Source organism: Rhynchophorus ferrugineus, unplaced genomic scaffold, assembly GCF_030347505.1.
Source record: "Rhynchophorus ferrugineus isolate W39M unplaced genomic scaffold, kcgeb_rfMv2 rfM9, whole genome shotgun sequence".
NCBI lineage: Eukaryota > Metazoa > Arthropoda > Insecta > Coleoptera > Curculionidae > Rhynchophorus > Rhynchophorus ferrugineus.
Window position 1 is genome coordinate 4,182,657 of NW_027472588.1, and position 20,129 is coordinate 4,202,785.

At 33.9% G+C, this 20,129-nt stretch overlaps 1 protein-coding gene across 2 annotated transcripts in view; it reads left to right on the forward strand.

Annotated features, from left to right (window-relative positions):
• The window catches only part of Sox21b (SRY-box transcription factor sox21b), a 72,198-nt gene that overhangs the window by 30,122 nt on the left and 21,947 nt on the right, over window positions 1–20,129 (forward strand). The gene's annotated exons all lie outside the window — the stretch shown is intronic.

Consider the following 20,129-nt stretch of genomic DNA (forward strand, 5'->3'; position numbering starts at 1 on the left):
GAAAAAGAAAACTTTAAAGAATGTATTTCAAGTGTTGCAGGAAATACAGTTTTCATAACAATTTATATTCATTTTACATATTTAATTAATATGCTTTTAAATATTGAACATTTTATTAAGAATCTACATAAATATTCCTTTTACATCAATAAATACCATGGTGCCAAATACTAAGTTCGTAATAAATATTTTATCATCAATTAATAACTAGTAAGAAGACATTTTTTAAACAATACTTCGCTATTAGTGTTTTATAGCTTCCACGGAGTATCATGTATAGTCCACCCGATTAAAATTATCGATTAAAACGATCGGTTTCACAACCAACAACCGAAGAAGTTGTAGATTTCACGTTAAACAAACACACCTTGACTATATCCATTTGTCCAGATATTTTTTATTCAACTATGTGTTGTTTATTGTTTTTGAACAAGATATCTCTCAGTATATCACATATATCGCACATAATTTATCTTGAGTATCACATAGAAGAGTCTATTGATACCAAGCTTTAGTCTACACGTCGAGGCCTGTTTATTTTAGTTATGATTATTATGGTACTATTTTTGTTCTCCTAACTGGATCAACAATCTACCTAATGGGCAATAAGTTTTTTTTGGTAATTATCATATACATGAAATGTAGATCACTTTAGTACATTCAGTAAGGCTTGTGTAAAATATGTTGCTCTAAAATATTTATATGTCCACTAATCAGATGAAGCTACAAATAAGTAAGGAGACATTTTTTAAACAATACTTCGCTATTAGTGTTTTATAGCTTGCTACAAAGTATCATGTATAGTCCACCCGATTAAAATTATCGATTAAAACGATCGGTTTCACAACCAACAACCGAAGAAGTTGTAGATTTCACGTTAAACAAACACACCTATACTACATCCATTTGTCCAGATGTTTTTTATTCAACTATATGTTGTTTATTGTTTTTGAACAAGATAACTCCCAGTTTATCACTTATATCGCACATAATTTATCTTGAGTATCATATAAAAAAGAGTCTATTGATACCAAGCTTTAGTCAATACTTAGAGGCCTGTTTATTTTAGTTATGATTATTATGGTACTATTTTGGTTCACCTAACTGGATCAACAGTCTACCTAATGGGCAATTTATTTTTGGTAGTTATCATATACATGAAATGTAGATCACTTTAGTACATTCAGTAAGACTTGTGAAAAATATGTTACTCTAAAATATTTATATGTCCACTAATCAGATGAAGCTAATAAACATTTTAGTCTAAGTACTTCGCTGTTATCATTCACATGTACATTTAGCTGATTGCCAAGTCACGTCAAGTACATTGACACTCTTTTAAGGTACTTAACACTAATACTTTGAATTGTAATCATTATGAGTTTTTTCTAAATAAAACAGCATCCTACAATTTAGTCATATTGGCTGCAAACAGACTGACATTGTTTTATACTGACATTGACAGAACCGAGCAGTAAAAGAACCAAGCCTCCAAGATCAGTGAGTAACCGTTTTTTATATGCTCATATTTATGATTAGGCATTATCGCAGAAAAAAACAGTTAACTTGAAAATAATTTCATTTAATTAAAAAGATTCCAGTTTAAAATATATTTGATATTTTCTGCTACACTGCGGCACATATGACAATGTATCATCACTGTATGACGACGACGTATATATATATATATGAAAAACGTTGACGTGCAAGTATAGTTGATACCGTTCTTCTTCGGAATTCCCTCTACCACTCTATCAAGTGAAGGAATAAAATTTGTTCACCTTTATTCGACAAACATGTCCAAAACATACCTTTTCTTGATTAGTTCCTCAATTAAACAGAGATTATCGTATCTTAAACAATTAACTTTTACATATGTAATGGCCATTAATATGACCTTAAACAAAACAGACCAAATCAGACTCAAAATTAAAAAACTGTTCTAGTTACTTGGGAAATAATGTTAAATTGCCTTAAGATCGAAGAAATTTGTTTACCAGTCTAAATCATCAAACCGATTGGTAATTCTGGAGCTGCCAAAATAGGGTTCTTCAATTAAATGCCAATGCTTATCGCTACGTGACCAGAGAAAAATAGCACAATGGTTGGGCGTTTATTTAGATTTCCCATTAAAACATGTATCAGAGTTATTAAATTTTAATAACCAGGAATCAAAACTATAAAACAAGAAAGCTAATGGACAACACGTAGGAAGTCAGAAGATTGAAACAATCGGAACCATATTAACTTCAGCTTAATTAGTCTTAATTTGGTTTGTATTAATATAGGTTACGCTTATTTAACAAACAAAGAACGATAGCAATAAATTACTAATACCAATATCCTGTAAAAAACGTATATTTACGGAAAGAGCAGCAAGAAGCTTCACACGCATTCGATACATAGCCTTTTCAACGATCTACTTATAGATGTAATAAAAAAACTTCTGCTTTTCAGTCTTACTGATAAAGAGAAGCCTGAAGATGCATATACAAACTGATGAACTAATTCTGACCTTATACATTAAAACGAATAACAACTAAACGTTTTTACCAATATCAGTAAATTAACTGCATTATAACTTGCCAAATACACGACACTGGACAATACTCAACCCTCGAAAAAAACGGGGCTTATTCCGCTGTCATTATTATGGAGAGTTCGTTATGTTATAAAAGCAGATACACATGAAAAATAAAGCCATAAATAAATATTTAACCGAATTCCACGCTAACGTGTTCCTTTTCATGGGGTGCACGATGGAGCTTAGCACGCGAGGCCCCGCTTCAATTGAAATATTATTTTTGACCGGGTCCTTGTTTTTGTGATAGGCAGCACACCATTCGGATACCGCTCGCCCCCTCCCGTGCCGAGAACTTCACGAAAAATCGTTCGGCTAGCTCGGAACAATCTTGATTTATTTATTTACTACTAGCGACCCGCCCCGGCTTCGCACGGGTGCAATGCTGATACTAAATTAAATACACTACAGAAAAAATATGAACGTTGTATATAAAAACATAGCGGCCCGCTCCGACTTTGCACGGGCATAAAATATATATGCCTATGTCACTCAATGAAAACATGATTAAAATCGATCCAGTATTTTTGGTTCATTCATTACTGCCCTTGGCCTACACGCATTAAATTTGGAGTAAAACAATTCCACTTCCCCTATACTTACTATGAAGATTTCCTGCTATCTTTGGAATATCTAAATTCATACAATTTTTATTACATTACACATTTTTAAACGCAAATTTTAAATTTGTAATATCTCCGAAAATATTTGTTTAATTTACATGCTGTAAGGAACCATATTGATCTATATTAATTGCACACTGTATTTAGGGTACTTAATTCGATAAGGATTAATGCCGTATTGCTTAAAATAGCTTCGTAAATAAGCCATTTTCTCACGTAAAAAGTAAACAATAAAAATGGTTAATGTGGGTTATCCCTAAAAGATAAACATATACCATCGCGGACTTTTTTGTAGACCTTTTTATGGTGTACAATACTGTAGTACATTAATTTGATCTAACTCGTAGGGTTAGGCAGCGTTTTTGCTAATTGCTAAATAAGCCTAAAAAAATAGGTTAATTTACGACATCACGTTAGAAACCTCTAAAATTAGCAATGTTGCCTTAGTATATTATGCATGTATTATACATATAAACCTTCCTCTTGAATCACTCTATCTATTGAAAAAAACCGCATCAAAATCTGTTGCGTAGTTTTAAAGATTTAAGCGCACATAGGGATATAGGGACAGAAAAGGCGACTTTGTTTTATACTATGTAGTGATTTTACAGTCCATTTTATCTTGAAATATGAAATATGAAGGAATCGCCTTAACTATGTTGTAAATAAGTGTAATTTTCTTTAACTATGTCCATTAGAAATACTTTGTCCAGTATTAAAACAAATCGGACATAGGAGAATTTAGCATTTAAGAAATTATTCCTTCAAATCTTATCAGAGTACACAAAATTGTTAGGTTATTTATGCAGATAGGTCCAATACATCTATAGGAGTAGGTGCTGCAAGACATCACAGGTCTCACAATAAACTCTCCAAACTCTCCTCTATTTCCATTGTTCTTACTGATGAGACGTTCGAAATAAAGGAGACCCTAAACCTTATAATCCCTCTTAATAACTATTGCTAAATCCAAACATATGTAATCTGAGTCACGAAACTCAATGCAAAAAACTATCGGTAACATATTTTTCTCACATCCGCTAGTTTTTTAAATTCCGTAATTATACAATCCTGCTATCTCTTGGAACGAATGGGCTGAGAACATCGACAAAGAAGTTATTGTAAATTTGCAGATCCTAAGATAGATAGCCTGGTGCAACTTAAGTGAAGCCCGCTGGAGGAGAATAAAATGCTTTGTTCCATTACTTCCTGGAGGATTCCTTTTCTACTGCCATGACTTTAAACAATCTACCGATTCCTTTCTAATGTGAACTGATGACTACTGTGTCTCAATTATGTGGAACTAACGTCCGTCTCCTATATATTAATAAAATGATGAAAGAAAAGCTGTCAAAATTATTTCATTTACTTAAGAAAATCGGTCTTTATTTTATTTTATATATATATTGAAACATCATGTTAGACAAAGAGCAAAACGCATTAGAAACAAAATAAAACGACTATACTGGTTAGTCGGAAGATACTGTCAACTTGATCTAAAATAAAGGAGATTGATTTATCAGACAATCATAAAGCCAACTTGGACCTATGGGGTGCAAATATGGGGCTGCACTAAAAATTCTATTCAACTGGTCATCAAACACTGTCAAAACAAAATTCTTAGATTAATTACCAATACCTATTGCTATTTAACCAACGAAGCACTGCACGATGACCGGAATTTAAATGGATTTGCGAAGTTATCCAAGATTTTGCTTTAAAACACGAAATAAGATTACTTAATCATACTAACGTGGAAGCTACATAACTACTGCACAGCGCGCAGGATATCAGAAGATTGAAGCGAACTAAACCATACGAACTTACATAAAATGTATACCTTTAGTGTAGACTGTAGCTTAAGTTATTAAAATTTTATAATTGAGAAACACATTGATGTATTTATCTCGCACTCGTCTTGCTTGTGAATTAATTTAAAGTACATATGAAATGTAGTAATAAATTAATTTATAATTAAGATTGTGCTAAGCATATTTAATAAAGATGTTATCAAAAAAAATCTATTGAGACCATCGTCCTGTCAAGTGCCTGAATATTTACGTAGAGAAGCCATATATCTGCAGTAATTGAGATACTAGATGAAAATATCCAGTTAATCTTAAAAACTGAAACCACCTGTTAGCAGCCAAAAAGGAAAATATCGGTAGTTGAACAGTAATCATGACGTTTATGAGGAACATTATCATTAAAATCAATTATTAAAAGAATATGATAATCAGACCGAGGACTTTTCAAACGACAAGCTTAAAGAAAACTATTTCCAGCTTACTAGCAACTAAAAGGAAATATAACTAGGTGTAACAATGACAATCACTGTGAACAAAACTCCGAAAGTGTCGAGCGATTTTCACTAAAGCCTATGGTTTAAAAAAATGGAGGAAAAAATTTCCAAATAACAACGAAACATTTTATTGTCGTTCAGTTCCTCGTCCAATAGAAACGGCGTTGATAACAAGGCTATTTTTAATCGCCTGTAGTCGATCTGTTCGCGATGGAAGAGCCGGGATTATGCAAATTGACGGGAATGGAAGGAAACGCTGTTTCTTTCGCGGATTTGGGTCGGGCGACGACAACCTGCATGGAAGGCGATTATTTTCCATATGTGACGGATTCAAATTTTCTCTATTGGGTTTTAAAACTGTACCGGAAGCCTTAAATACCTAAAAATAAACTAATGCAATTTTCCGAATAGTGTTTTCTTTCAGCGTTTCCCTACTAAGAGGTAATATCTAGTGTTGCTTTTACTAAAGTAAATATGACGCAAAATATTTAGCATGGCTGTGGTTCAAACAATATAATAAGATTCTCTTGACTTGAATACATTGCAATCTATATATAAATACATTAAATACATCTATATATTAAATACATATATATATATATATATATATATATATATATATATATATTAAATAATTGTTTTACCCATCTGTGTACATACAAATCATATGTATTCATATTTTTTTATTTTGATAACATCTTTATTAGATATGCTTAGTATAATATTAATTATAAATTAATTTATTACTACATTTCATTTGTACTTGGATTAATTCACAAGCAAGACGAGTGCGAGAAAATACATGAATATGTATTCTTCAATTATGAAATAACAATAACTTAAGCCATAGTTAACCCTGATATGGTTTGGTTCGCTTCAATCTTCTGATATCATGCCCGTTGTCCAATAGCTATAGAAATCATGCTTCCACGTTTGTATGATTTAGAAGATTACTTCTCTCATTTTAAGACGAAATCTTGGATAACTCTGCAAATCCGTTTGATTTCCAGATCATTGTGCAGTTCTTCGTTGGTTACGTAGCGATAGGCATTGCTAATTAATCGAATAATTTTGTTTTGGCAGCATTGGATGACTAGTTGATTTAAATTTTTAATTTAACTCCATATTTGCACGCCATAGGTCGAAATTGACTTTATGATTCTCTGACAAATCAATCTCTTTGATTTTAGATGAAGTCGAGAGTATCTTCCGACTAACCAGTATAGTTGTTATATATTGGTTCTAATGTCGTTTCCTGCGTATTGACCAGTAGCTGTATTGCTTCCACATTGCTGTGATTTAGTAACCTTAGTTCTTTTGATTTAGACGTAATCGTGCAGCTCTTCATTGGTTACGTGGCGAAAAGCATTGGTAATTAATCGTAGAACTACGTTTTGAGTGCATTGCATTACTAGTTGGCTTGATGTTGTAGTGCCACCCCATAATTGCAACTGATAGGTCCAAATTGGAGTATCTGCAGACTAGCCAATACATTTGATTGACGTTGAGTCTAATCTGCTCTGCTTTTTATCTAACAATTCAAGAAATATGTTGTTTATTGCTATTAGTTAGTGTGTAAAGCAAGAACAAAGTTGCTAGTTATAAACTATATTTTGTTATTTTAGTTCTTCTTGTCTAAAATAACAACATTCCGGGAAACATTATTTGATCAGACATATATTAGTTTATATTAATATACGTAGAGGCTTAGTAGTTAATATTGTGGTAACTTGAAGTCCTACCAAAACAATAAAATAATAGAAAGGTTGACTCTATAAGGCCTGTGCGTTCGAGATTCGAGCATATATTGATTTTGACTGTTATTCGGGCGAAATTAAAGAAAAACAGATATAAACGTGTGGATTGTAAGGGCGACGGATTCCCATTCCGAACAAAGAGCCCACTACCTGAACCAGATAGAAGTGAAATAGACAAAAATCAAAATTCAATGGATTATCGATCCGTAGCTGACAATGGCGGGGATTGTATTTTCGTTTGCATTCGGATTTGCCGTTGTGCTCTTGTTCCGGCACAAGAATAAAGAGGAGCTCGGCATAACCGAAAATCTTCAATTTAACAGACCGGTAGTATAATGATCACACCTGGAATTCTAACGTACCATTCGTCATGATTTTTTGCATATAAATCCGGTCATTGTTCGGAAATTAGGGTTTATAATGTCGATTTCTGTTTTTATGGTTTCTTTGAGAGAGTTCAACCTTCAGCTTCAACTAGATATATTTGAATGACTCCAAGTTAAACTGAATTAACTACAATCCAATTATTAGTATCTGAGTTTATTTATATTGATATTAACGTCAAAATAAAATAGAAATAATCGTATAATATTAAGCATTTCAATATATTTAGATTTCTTAGATCTGTTTCCGCAATTTCTTCCCATCTCTCCAGAAACACGACAATGCAGTGTCGAAAGAAGGATACTGGTTTGCCAAGCGTCGAGTTATCGAGACCCCAGTTTTGCACTTTTATTCTATTTTTGTTCGTATTTCGAGTATAACCGAGTGCCAGCCAAGATATACTGAATCAATTTCAATAATTTTTTTTGATAACATCTTTATTAGATATGTTTAGTACAATCTTAAATATAAATTAATTTATTACCACATTCCATTTGTACTTGGATTAATTCACAAGCAAAACGAGTGCGAGATAAATACATCAATATGTATCTCTCAATCATAAAATTATAATAACTTAAGCTATAGTATACACTAAAGGTATACACTTTATATAAGTTCCTATGGATTGGTTCGCTTAGATCTTCTGATATCCTGCACGTTGTCCAGTAGTTGTATTGCTTCCACGTTAGTATGATTTAATAATCTACTTTTTGGTCTTTTAAGGCGAAATCTTGGATAACTTTGTAAATCCATTTGATTTCCAGGTCATCGTGCAATTGTTCGTTGATTTCGTAGCGATAGGCATTGGTAATTGGTCGAAGAATTTTGTTTTGACAGCGTTGGAGGACTAGTTGATTTAAATTTTTACTGCAACCCCATATTTGCGCCCCATAGGGCCAAACTGGCTTTGTGATTGTCTGCTAAACCAATCTCTTCGATTTTAGTTCAAGTTATGAGCATCTTCCGACTAACCAGTGTAGTTTTATTTTGGCTCTAATGTGTTTTGCTTTTTGGCTAACTTGATGTTTCCAATTTATCTACCGTCAATATGGATTCCGAAGTATTTGGCTGATTCTGCTTGAGGAATCGGACATCCATTGGGTAATCTAATTAAGTTTTAATTATTTCGCTGCAATGCAACATTACCATGGACCGATTTGGAAGTATTAAGCTGTATTTTTCAGTCTCTAGTCGATTTGTAGATCGTTGACTGCTACTTGTAATTTTTCTATAGCCTTAGATAAAGATACATCTTTTGCCATTATAATTGTATCGTCAGCAAATGTTCCAAGTGTTAATTCTTTTGTTTTTGGAATATCAACAGTATAGAGCAGTTATAAAAATAGTCCCAAGACACTACCTTGTGGAACTCCAGCCGAAATAGGTTTAAGTGTTGAGAATACATACCCCTTCACGCAAGACTCTAAATTTTATTTCGAAAAGATATGATCATCAGTATCGAAGTCAGTTCCAGGCACGGACAATGATCCATTGCCAATTTGTCCAGATAAAAAGGCAATATGTCTTTACCTGATAATATATGTACCTGATAACTCTCAAAATATTCTTTTTGCATTCACATCTTGATTTATACTCCCAAAAAATTGGCATGGCTTAATACGTGAAACAGACCCCAAGCAGTATAAAAGACACCGCCCAACCTCTGTTTATTTCTGATTTACACTTTTTAATTCAATAAATGGCCGTTAATGGTTAAAAAAAAGAAAAATGCCCAATTTATTAAATATTTCGAAAACTATAAATAAATTTACGGGATGCTGATTGGAATTCAGCCTTCCAAATTATCTTATAGCCGGCTTGGTTGGCGCAGTGGTAAAGGCGGCAGGACGGTCCTCCTTCTGTTACGATAGTCGCGGATTCGAATCCTGCTGGGACATGATCGTAAATTTATGTTTGTGATTGTTTTACATTTGCGGTTGTCCTTAGGTAAGAGTGTAAAATCCGACAAGGAAAATGATTCCAGTCACGCCAGCAACCATGTTGGGCAACCATGTAAGACCGAATGTCTTCTGAGATCATTTTTAAGTTGGTCACTCGCCAGTCGGTAGTCTTAATGTCGAGGACCGTTGTTCGCAGCCCACGTTAAACTATAAGTCCTGTCCAGATAAATCCTCGTTGGTAATTTAAATAAAAGAAACTTTAAAATGTACAAAAATACCTTATAAACAGCTTTTGGTTGCTCAGGTTCAGAACCGTTTATAATTATGGTATAAGCCCTTTGCTAGATATTTTATAAAATGTTCCGTATTAGTGTCAAAAACAGTGATTTATCGAAAAAATTGAACCAGTTTTTTTCAAATTTTATTCAATATAACACGTTCCTCTAGCATTGGGTTTCTGTGCGTCCAGAGATAATAAATATTTTATAAATTCTACAAGTATAAAAATAAATTCATTTCTGTCGATTTATATCGACGTTGGACGTAAAACGCGATTGCCAACCCTATTGAGAGTTTTTCATTAATTTTACACCGTCACAGAAAACTCTCGGTCCGCTCTCGTGAACCTTGCAAACTAATTATCGTCCTAAATGGACGCTATATAAAATCACTTTAATTTAATAATAATGGGACGTTGTGAGAAATATGTTTGGCTATGACAGTGGATTATGCTGAAACAAAGGGGGGATGAGTCGACGGACCACACACGTGGACCGTGGGGAATGAATTAATAATTGTTGGACAGGACTATTCTTTCGTCCCTCGAGCCGGACGGGATCTTCTTTAGACGCTTTTCGAAATTCGAACGGTCTGTTTTTGTTAGTCGGACTTGTGTTCAAATTAATTCAAACACTTCAGTTAAACTCTTAGGTGCTTGCATATATTCTGATCATTTTTAACATACCAATAAATAACTGCAACTAAGATATTTTCCTCTGAATTAGTTAGTGTTCAGATATTAGTAAGATCAGATCTTTTTTCCGTTTCAGACGTCTATTGACAGTATGCACATTTAGAGGTATGGACGATTCTTTATAATCACTACATAGTATAAAACAAAGTCGCCTTTTCTGTCCCTATATCCCTATGTGCGCTTAAATCTTTAAAACTACGCAACGGATTTTGATGCGGTTTTTTTCAATAGATAGAGTGATTCAAGAGGAAGGTTTATATGTATAATACATGCATATTATACTAAGGCAACATTGCTAATTTTAGAGGTTTCTAACGTGATGTCGTAAATTAACCTATTTTTTTAGGCTTATTTAGCAATTAGCAAAAACGCTGCCTAACCCTACGAGTTAGATCAAATTAATGTACTACAGTATTGTACACCATAAAAAGGTCTACAAAAAAGTCCGCGATGGTATATGTTTATCTTTTAGGGATAACCCACATTAACCATTTTTATTGTTTACTTTTTACGTGAGAAAATGGCTTATTTACGAAGCTATTTTAAGCAATACGGCATTAATCCTTATCGAATTAAGTACCTTAAATACAGTGTGCAATTAATATAGATCAATATGGTTCCTTACAGCATGTAAATTAAACAAATATTTTCGGAGATATTACAAATTTAAAATTTGCGTTTAAAAATGTGTAATGTAATAAAAATTGTATGAATTTAGATATTCCAAAGATAGCAGGAAATCTTCATAGTAAGTATAGGGGAAGAGGAATTGTTTTAGTCCAAATTTAATGCGTGTAGGCCAAGGGCAGTAATGAATGAACCAAAAATACTGGATCGATTTTAATCATGTTTTCATTGAGTGACATAGGCATATATATTTTATGCCCGTGCAAAGTCGGAGCGGGCCGCTATGTTTTTATATACAACGTTCATATTTTTTCTGTAGTGTATTTAATTTAGTATCAGCATTGCACCCGTGCGAAGCCGGGGCGGGTCGCTAGTATAGTTATAAAATGATAACTCGGAGTTTCAGCCAAGAAACATTTTCTTGTGCTTATTTTATTTACATTACTCTTAGTACTTCCACAGTCTGCCGAGAGGGCAATAACCACACGTGGCATGTAGAACATCACTTCATTAAGTGGTCTCCAGTACAAAATACTATTTTAATTAATTAGTCTTATTCTAAAGCTTATTTTAAAGTCTATATATGTTAGGGGTTTCAGTCTACGCACTTCACTGTCACTTCACATATTTAGCTTATTAGAGAGTACATTGGCACTGACAGTCTTTCGAAGTACTTCACAGGAACACGTTGAATTACATTTGTTATTGGTTCTAGAGGTATATCGCGTTGTATCTCTTCATTTAAAACGTAGTACGGAGCATCGACAATGGTACGCAACACTAGACTTGCTAACGGTTCCCCACAGTTGGATTCCATATGACCAAATAGGCTTGAGTATAGATTTATAAACTAATATCTTGTTATCTAATGATAACTTGGATTTGAACCCGATAATCCAATACATTTGGAGGAATTTAACTCCAAGTTGTTTCTGTTTGGCAAGTATGTGCTTCTATCAAGTTAGGCGTCGATATAGGTGCATACCTAGTTATTTTTCATCCTCTGCTTGCGGGGTTGATAATTATTGATATAGACCGTTGGACATGTGGACATGGGAGGACTTGACTGGATTTTGTTTCGTTGGCTTTATACGCCGACTTTTTAGCCACATTTTTATTTGATTTAAGTGTGTTTGTAGGTTCATTGATGCTACGGCTGGATCTTCATAAGAAGCTAAGACAGCCGTGTAGTATGCGTTTGTTGCCACAGTAGTAGTAGGTTGTTGGATGGCAAGAGAGTCTGATCAAATGAAGAGGCCTTTGGAAAACCTTTTATTTGGAATAAATAAGAAATGAAAAAGCCTGGACTAAAGATGTGGATTATGTTGGCAAATAAGATGCTTACTTAATAAGAATTTTTATTTTTTGTTAGTTTATTTTAATTTTAAACTGTTAATATTGAGATTTCCTTGTTACGTTAAGGTATTTCGATATGTTTCGGACCTGATACCTTCTGACCTATTTTATTTTATTAAAATATTCTAATCAATGACCAAAAAATACCAGACCAAATCTGCCAACACCACGCCGTCGCCATAAAACAAGACCGATCGGCGGGAATTATATATTTCGGACGGGGTGCCAAAACGCAGTTTCACAATCGAATTCCTGCCGGAGCTCCCGCCTCGATAGCCGGCAGGAACCCGGCACTTCTTCACCTTTAAGTGCCGCGCGCCGGTTTCCTCTTCTTCTGCGCGGTCATCGTCGGACGCCTCTCGTGGTCGTTTTTCCCGTCCTGGCTCGTCTGGCCGGTAACGGCCGCTGGCCTGCTCCTCTCTGATTTACACCTGGTGATTTGTAAGGATTTACGTTTCGCGACGCGGCGTTGCGATTATGTTTATATCTCGCTGTGCGAAGATGATATGTGGCCTATTGTGGCCGGAGTTTAGGACGATACAATTTATGACGGGTCCGTGATTCACTGCGCCACGTTACAGTTCTTCGTTTGTTATATTAACTAACTATTATCAAATCGAAATCGTTGTGTGAATATCGCCCTACATAGGCTACTGTGTGATTTTTCATATTTTTCGTCCCTCATCTACATTTTCAGTTACTAAAGTCTTATTTCACATAGAAATTTCACTGTAAAACAAGACAATGAACTCCTTGAATTACATCTAATATATTCAGTAGTCCCAGGCAATGTACTATAACTTCCTTATACAGTAGATCTACTCACCACAAAAATCCATACTGTGGCAACATATATAGACCACACATCAATCTTAGCACCTCATTCATTGAAGATCCAATATCAGTATCACACAAGCTCCAAACGCACCTTGATAAAATACAACTGTGGCTGCAGACATGGCATATTGAAGCAAATGAAACAAAATCTACTCATGTAACATTCACTCTGCGTACAAGAACATGCCCACTAGTAGATATAAAATTGTCAACTTCCCCAAACTGAGATTAACATCTAGACTAAGCCTAACCAGGAAGAAGTATAATCGCAATGGTTTTGTATCAGCATCATATTTTTTTCTTTTCCCCTATTTACTCTTTCCGATTGTTCGTCAACCACTGGAATCATCATAAGAAATATTATATCTAATAAAATATCGTAAGAAATCACAAGAAAGCATAATTAACCAATTAATTAATATTTTTCCCTAGAATTAACAAACCCGAAACAAAAAGGCAGATTTTTAAACCATTCTGACTGAATTGAGACATGACTGACTTCCTTCTGAATTTGGATTCATAAGTTTCAAGTTTTTCAATCTCCAATGGAAATTTCGTTGACTAATAATGCAAAATAATTCGATTCAAATAATAGGTGGTCGATGTCTTGTAACAATACCCCATTGTGATTAAAAAAGTAGTATTAGTATATTAATTAACCTATATTTTGTCAGCCTAATGTCGACATAATGCGACGTAATATATCGCTTTTAGTTTTTCTTTCATTTAAGCAAGATTGAAGCATCACATGTCGTTCTTTGTTTCATTGAATAAAGCTTAAATGTTATGAAAAGCTTTAAAACTGTATTTGGAGTGAAGATGGTCAAGAGAAGCTGGATACGAAGATATTTAAAAGAATATTGTTGTCTAGTGTTACAGAATTACACAGATTCACACGGCACTCTATTAAAGTCGAGATATGACAGACTTCCTTCTGGATTTGACTTCACATATTTCAATTTTTCAATCACTAATTAAAATTTCGTTGATTAATAAACTAAGATAATACCCAATTCCACTAATGGGTGGTCGATGGCCTTTAACAATGCCCCATTGTGATTAAAAAAATACTATTAATGTATTAATTAACCTATATTTTATCAGCTTTGATTTCGACATAGTGGGACGTAATATATCGCTTTTAATTTTTTTCGTTTACTCCCGTCCAGCGCATTCCGCGTCGTTGTTTCGCCAAAGACGCGTCTTTGGAGCGCGGCAATTTATTAACTTTCACTTTTACGCTGCTGTCTGTCCGTCTATGTTGTCCGCCTGCCGACTCTCCCGACGTATCCGTTAGCGATCCGCGCTAATCAAGCGGTTGTCAACGAAACGTTTTTGATAGTTATCAATCAAACGAGAGAAGAAACACGTTACCTATCCGACACGTCAAACCGAAAGATTAAATGATACTTGATTGACACGTAAAGGCTCGAAGCTTTTTAGTCGGTCGGGTCGGCTCACGATTGTATGATATAGTTCGGGAAAATTAATGGAGGTTTTTCGAACGTTAGCAGAGAGAAAAGACAACCGAAAGGTACAAATGACTATGTAGAATTAGTGAGCAGTGATACAATCGTTAAGGAAGTTTTTTTTTATTTCTAGTTATTCAAAACGAATATATATATACATATATATATATATATATATATATATATATATATATATATATATATATATATATATATATAATGAATGAGATATGAGATAAAATCTACCCATTTGACATTCACGATTTATAGAAGAACTTGTCCCTCAGTAAAATTGAATAATCATGAACTTCCATGACATGGAAAACACATATAGTGACATCACGCAAAGAGCTTAGGCTTAAACTAAACCAAATGTATTGGCTAATAGGGCGTAAATCTAAATTATCATTAGATAACAAGGTTTCGGTATATAAGTTAATACTTGGGCCCATTTGGACCTATGGTATTGAACTGTGTGATACTACTAGCAAAACGAACATAGATATCCTCCAGATGTTCCAGAATTAAGTATTGCAGGTCATCTTCGACGCCCCATATTGCGTGTCCAACTGATTCAGCTCGATATCTCCTCACTCATAACGAGCGTGATTCGGAGTGTTAGTACGAAGTACTCTGAAAAACTATTAATGCATCCCAATGCACTCGCCAAGCAGTTAAATGTGCGCGATGACAGTGAAGTCCATATACTCAAACGAAAACTAGTATACGAACTGATTAATAGACACATGGAGTGCGATTTAGTAATCTCTAGAATAATTTAGAATAGTCTTTAGAATGAGTTAGGACTTTGAAATAAGTTAGTATAATATCTAGAATAAGATTTAGATTATAAGTTGTACAGCAGATCACTTATTTAAATGATCTTCTACATGCCAAGATGGCTATATTATATAACAGAAATCATATAATAATACTTATTGCCCACGCGCAGATTGTTGATGTTCTAAGAGATTAACAATAAAAAAGCTTATGTGCCATGCCTCATCAATTTCAACATACGAATATTGGATATGCCATTTTAAAAATGGTGACTGTGACACCGAAGACGAAGAGCATTCTGGACAGCCAAACAACTGGAAGATAAGGATTTGAAGAAATTATTCGATGAAGTGCACCAAAAGGACCGGATGTATTCGTAGAGTGCAATAGCATATGATTTGTTTTACTCTACTCTTTCTTTTCTTCTGACCCAAGAGAAAAATTACAAAACATAGAGCAATTTCTGTATGGAGAGCCCAGATTAAAACCCGATTGAAAATCGATATAAATTGTATCAATTTGTAGAGAATAACATTAACACGCATATACAAGAAAAACAAAAAAATAAAGGTTTTGGAACCAACCAATCATCGCAGATTAATTAATAAATCGTTAGATTTGACTTTCATGCTATTTTGCCAAGTATCACCAGAGATGTTAAGAATGAGAAAACAAGATATCATATTCCATGGAAAACATTGAGTTTATATTATTATTTTGAAATGTTAATTTTTATATAGAAAGTGTCTAATTAATAGGTTTATTAAGTTTATACTCCAAACTAGCATAGATCTATAGTATGAGAAATTGAATAAATAAAATGTCATCGAGTCCAACAGTGAAAAAATATGGTCTTCGTTTAAGTCTAAATGCAACAAAACATTCGAGATGTGACATAAAAACTCCTTATTACAAAGGTATGACAAAATGTTCCCCCATTGACACGATTTTTTTAGTAATCTTGGATATCTTTAGGTAAAATAGACAAGCATGTATATTATGTTATTAAATTCTTGGTTTTATACGGATTAATCGCTATACAGATTCATTAGAAGTTGATTAACGAGCATTATTCTCCTTCTCTATCACCAATTAAAAGTGCAAAGAGCAAAAGCCGTAACCACACCAAAAACCATCGAAAAGTGCGTAGTATAATGCTGGTGCCATGACGTCGTGATAGCGATAGCTGAGACTGTGATGATAGTCAAAGAATTGGAGCAAAACCTTTGCCATAGAAAAATTATTACGCATATAACTCTAACCTTCTTAACCAGCTACCTGATAAAATTTACGAAATAATTTCCAACCAGAACAACGCTTTTATAGACAAGGATGTATTAGCAATGGAGAAACTGCGTTATTTGGGGAACCATTCAATCAGCCTTCTCCCCTATTCTCCTGATTCACCTTCTAAGATCTACCCGTTTCCAAATTTGATGAAATTTGTTTCAATAAAACACCTCGCATTGAGTGAATAAATTGAGCAAATAATATTTTCACTTCAGTTCCGAAAAGGATTACTGATGTTGAGGTAAGTCTGACCCGAAATTGTTGACGTCGAAGGAGATTTTGTAAAGAAATAAAATCATTTTAAACTGAAAATCGCAGTTTTTCTTTATCAGGTCGGGAACTGTTCACCATATCACCGTACAAAGTAGTTTTATGTCCCAAAATCAATATCCTACACCACCCACATGATACAGAGTACTCACAGTATTTCCGATACCTCATAAACGTCAAAGGAATTGATAGTTTTCTGATCCAAAATTCAAATACTATCAATAAATTTTCAAATTTACATAAAAAATCATTAAAATTTACTTCAAACTAAAAAAACTAACAAACGATATTAAATATTACATTTTATTTACTGGAATTTTACAGAAAATAACATCATCACATTCCCTTCAATAGCATTAAAGGTTTTCAAAATCATTTGCTACCAACAATGCGCAATTATCGTCCATTGTATAATCGTTATATAAACGAGCCAAGCTGTTTGCGTAAGTCATCAGCGTTTTGGGTGTTCTATGGATGTCGTGTGTTTACTTTGAAATATTATATTAAAATACCAAACGGGCTACAATGCATAGTATAACAGTGTGAACAACGATTCAAACACTGCCTAATTACGTTGAGAAATAACGATTTTTTCCACCGTATCGATTCATCAGTATCGTTCTTTGGTTCATATCACAAAGTTATGTGTAAATAATATATTCTATAAATAGTTGTTGTCTTATATATTGATTGATTATTAAAAGGTCCCTATTGTGTATAACTATTTTGGTATCAAACATGATACAAATGACCCCCCCCCACAAATTTTCACGATGGCATAGATCTAACTGGTCTAATTTCCAATGATTTTGTCACATAAAGCTGGCTGAATTTAAGTAATGGCCTTATTTACACAAACCCTTTTAAAAAACCCTACAGGGAAAATCCTAGTGAGATCAAAACTTACTATTTTGATGACGTCACCTCTACTAAGGTTAATCATACTATCAAATCATTCATACAGAACATCCTCCGTATTGTCCATAACGTTTTTGACCAAGATAACCTAATTTTACAGTATTCAACGTTGATGAGATGAAAAACTATGGACCAATGACTCCTACAAGTTAACCATATTACTTGCTATGGTGGTTGTACATCAGTTACTCAATGATAAAGAACAGGTTAAAGGGAAGCCTCCAAAAGGACATGGTCGCCACAGGCTTCCAATATCGACCGGTCCTTAATGAAATATTAAATATCGAACTAAACTATTGTTTGATGATTTCTTTCAAGTAACATAAAAATCAAACAGTCAAAGCATAGCCTGAATGAACATTTATTATAGAGAATGTATCTTATCGACATGCAAGAAATACGATTGTCAGTGCTCAATGACATAGTAAATAGTAGTTTAATAATAGAAGTAATTAACATTTTTAATCGATATATTTGACTTGATCAACTTAACCATATGTCTTACTCAATTCTTCATCTTCGGTAAAACTTATATATGTTAGTACAGTTTATATTAATGTATGCTAATGGTTACAAAGTCTTGGAATGAAATGGAAAATAGACTTTTTATAGAACTGAGGCTCCGTATTGTTTTACAATAAAATCTAGCTAATATTAATGAATAATATCCGGGTATAGCTTCTCCAACTAGCCTCATAATTAGTCCTTTGGACACTCGAGTGGTTGTGCTCGTTATTGCTTCCAATTAATTGTCCATAAACAACTTTGATTGTTGTGACAATTTTTGGGCCAATAAGACATCATTGAGCAGCATTACCATTATTTTCTACGAATATTTATTCTTTACCAAGAATGGGTGTATTTAAATCAAACTGAAAATGTCATACAAATCTAAAAAATAACAAATTAGGAAAATGTTAATACTTTATTGACAATTTGACAATCGTTTTTAATAACAGTATAAATTTATAATCTCAAATTGTTACGTCTAGGATCTCTAAACATACAACAGTTAACAAGAAGTAACAAATAATACACAACCGAAACACCTTTTACTATTTTCAGTTAACGAGCAGTACCATAGATCGTGTATTAACGATTGCGACGTTGCCAACTACGCCTTTTTTCAGAGAATCCCCGTATTTCTCAAACCAACTTGTATATATGGAAGTCTCTGATCACTTGCAACTGACATATTACACGCGAAGAACAAAAAACACTAATTGGCCAGTCCTTGAGTGCCGGTGGTCCGACCGAATAAAAATTACACACGCGTTTTTTCATCATCGGCGAAACAAGATAATGAGCCGATTGTGAGGGGTTATGTAAACAACAATCGGACATATAGAGAAAATTAATAACCGTCGACAAAGGCACCAATTAAAAATCGCCACAATTGATTGATTGTTTCGCGCGAAGGATGATTTTTCATCTTCGATCGGTCGAACAATCGACGATTTTCATTTCCACATAATCAAGCATTACGTAAAGGCCTCAAATAATAACGTCGAATAACCTTGCGCCTGGGGAATGTGTTCACGTACGCGATTTTTCGACGACAATCGTCCGTAACCTCAGCGAAAGTCGCCGGGTGTCGAGACTGGCCCATAATCCGGCCGCTAACTTTTTTATTGATAGCGAGGCAAGGCAGGGTCATGAAGGTGTTTTAAGAATAACGTAACGTAATTGTTGTGATATAAAAAAAGACAATATCGTCAATTAATACGCAATAATATATAATGTGACAACAATGAACTTTTCATATGTAATTAACAACGGTATTTATATTTATTATTTTTTATTTTATGAACTTTGACAAATTTGCTTATCTACTTCACCAAACTATTAGTGTTACACCAATCCATCATCAAAAGAGCGATTTGGCCCTACAACTCATAGAAATCCAGCCATTTTTCATTCAACAAATAAAGTCACACACCCCGGCCTCACACATAGATGGCGCTACTAGAATTAAATTCATACGTTTTTTTAGTTAGCTCTAACCCTCAAAAGATTTGTGTATAAATTTGACAGCTGTAGGATCATTAGTTTGTGAAT